Here is a 3,186-nt window from a genome sequence, read left to right as displayed (position 1 = left end):
AAAAACTTAAGGAAAAACATTAGATCGTTCTATTTTCTTCCTAAATCCGCCTCTGGGATGCGGATCAAATTTAAATGTAGATTTTTCACGAGAATCCCCAATATATAATATATATGCTACTAAATACAATGCAGTGTTTACATTTCTTTTTCTAATACAGTAGATCCCCCTATAACACTGTTGATAATTCCGTTTTATATGAATTCCATATTGTACGAGTCACTTAGATTTTACAAATACGTGTGCCGGGCTGTGAACGGCTCGCGTATTTGTAAAATCTAAATGGCTCGTACAACATGGAATTCATATAAAACGGAATTATCAACAGTGTTATAGGGGGTCTACTGTATTTGCCGACTAGTGGCCTAATGCATAAAACCATAAACACTACTAGTTGGTCGCTGGTTTCCGTCTTACCAACGGACCATCCGCGTAGAATTTTCCGAATTTTATTCACGTGTCTAACACCTAAATAGAAACCATCTGCCAAAAAGATGCTTCACAGAAAGTTCTCCTTGAGGCTTCCCTTTCCTCATTTCCTTATCTTATCAATCCTTGCTTAGTTGTAATAAACCACTAAATTCGATAGTATTTTAAGTCATCCTATCTAATAATAAGGATTAACGTTTTACCTCAATAGCAGCTATTTTCATTTTTCTGTATTTTGTTCCATTACAACAAAGTACTTCTCTTCAATGAAACTAGGATATAATTGAACAAGAAAGTTTTCTAATTTAAAAAACACGAGACGTTTTGTATTTATTTATTTTTTAACTTGCACGAAAGTAAACAAGTTATTACACAAGCAAACATTTAGCTAATTAAAATCAATAATATAATTAAGTTTTGTCATCTATATCATTATCGGATAGCATTATATCAATTTTTGTAGTCAATAAAAAGATTAAAACGTGTATTAAGATGCAAATGCAATGGAGTTCGTACCCTTGCATGTATCCTATAACATTACGCTTGCAAAGATGGGTACCGAGCTCAATGCCTTGGCGAAAAATAATAAGGACAAACATTAAAGTGGAAACCTTATTAAATGTTTTATTATTTTATTCTACTATTGTTCTGTTTCTTACGAAGTTTCAAAGGGACTTTCCGGGGACCACCAGAGCGAGTGTCATATGCAATAGAGATTCATTGATAGTAAAGAGTTCTCTGTTTAATATTTATGATTCTCAAGGTCATGTTTAACAAGGGCGTATTTGAGTACGACCTTGTAGGACCCTCATAAACATAAAGACAATATAAAGATCAGGGTCATATAAAGTTTACTCGGGGCTGAGTGCCACAAGAAATCAGAGTACCTTTAGGGACCTCGTAATAAGAAATCACATTAGTGAAGTTGAGAGGGGTTCGTTATTACAGGTTTTTATAATAATTGAAGAATATTAATAAAATCTCGCGTAAAATTAATTAAAGTAAGGAAAAAATATTTCATTGTTTATTATTTAAAAAAAAAAATTCGGGCGACATTTTAATTTTATTCAAAGTTATTACGTTCTTAAATTAAATTTAGTAGCTGAAGTATTTAATAAATTTCTTAAACTATAAAAATACGTTAAAAATAAAGATATAAATGTCCATTAAACGTCCAAACAAGCTTGTTTTTTCTAATGTTACATTACTTTCATGCTATTTTATGTTATTGAATTTCTAACACGATTAAAATAAGATAATAAATTTCAATTTAATTAATTTTTTTAAAGATATTTATCTACTAAAATGTAAAATGAGTTTAGAGTTATATTTATTGTTTAATAATTATATTAATGTCAAATATAACTTCAAATTTCTATATGAAAAAATATCCAGCTACGAGTTGCTTAACTTTCTCGGCAACATTTAAAAGTTCTGTGGCGCCATCTGTTATCATATTCTATTACTAAAAACACTTTACACTATTTACTTATTATAAAATAATAAAAAGCTTAATTGTGAGGGTAGGGGTGGGTAGTATAAAAAATTATAAATGATGATAACGTGTAAAATTGTCATTAAGTTTGACCCCCATTATCTCCCTACTCCGGTGACCTTTATCCACCAAAATTGAATATTATCGATCCCCCTAATACTCGAACTTTCCTGCAAAATTTCAGTAATTTTCGACAAATGGCGTATGAGTTATTGAGCTTCAAAGACGATGCCGTCACATACACAAACCTCCATACATATAAAACCCCCTGTTAATTTTTTACATTTACTAACGTTTGAAGGGCCCGAGTCCAAAAATATAGACATGTTGAGAGAACATTTTTGACTCATTGCCCCATACTTTCTTTCTGTTACCATTGTGAAGAGCAGAATGTCTTTAGATCATATTAATTTATCATGTTTTCAACAGTGTATAAGAAACACTAAGTTTACAATAAGCAGTTAACTGAGTTTTGGTCCACCCTAGGTATTGTCTACATATATTTATGCCCACTAGAGGCCGAGTGGATAATGTCTCCGTACACCGGACACGGGTTTGCACCTGATCAACGTGTTTTCGGAATTTCTTCATGTGTCTAAAGACAAGTACCCACCAGTATATCCGGCTGGTATACAGATAGGTACGCACCCAGCATAACACTTAAATAATCCCCTGTTTCCCTTAGAAATTCCTACCCTGTGCCCTCAAGCCGCAGTTACTGACATGGGGTGGCCAAAAAGTTAGTTAACAGCGTGTAATATAAATCGAATTATTTCTAAATATTTATTTAGAAGTTTCTGTACGAAGTTTCGATTATTTATTATGTACTAAATTTCAAATTCGAACTGTTTATTTCATCTTTAAAATTATTAAAAATTCACTTATGTACAGTTTAGTAAGTGCCATTTTTCTTCTTCCCCTCTCCTAAATATCTTTTAAATGTAAAATATAAAACAAACTACATTAAAAAATAATTTAAAGCTATTAAAAAATGATATATCGTTACATCACACGTCAGTAAATTAATAAATAATAAATTAAACTCTAAACTCAACATATATCCTGTGGCCCAAAAGTAAGTTAACCGGAATAATAAAACGTGAATCGATTCGGTTAACTGACTTTTTGGCCACCAAGTGTGTCAAATTAATTTATTAAAATAAATAAATAAATAAATTTTAGGGGAAAATTATAATTTAATTATTTAAATTTCTTAATTGATTAATTTTGTTAATTGGTTGTGTTTAATAAAAAAAAAAAAA

This window comes from Centruroides sculpturatus, unplaced genomic scaffold (assembly GCF_000671375.1).
Source record: "Centruroides sculpturatus isolate CEXI.00-Female unplaced genomic scaffold, Cexi_2.0 scaffold298, whole genome shotgun sequence".
NCBI classification, from domain to species: domain Eukaryota; kingdom Metazoa; phylum Arthropoda; class Arachnida; order Scorpiones; family Buthidae; genus Centruroides; species Centruroides sculpturatus.
The sequence above is the reverse complement of the archived record's forward strand: the minus strand, read 5'-3'. Positions refer to the sequence as shown.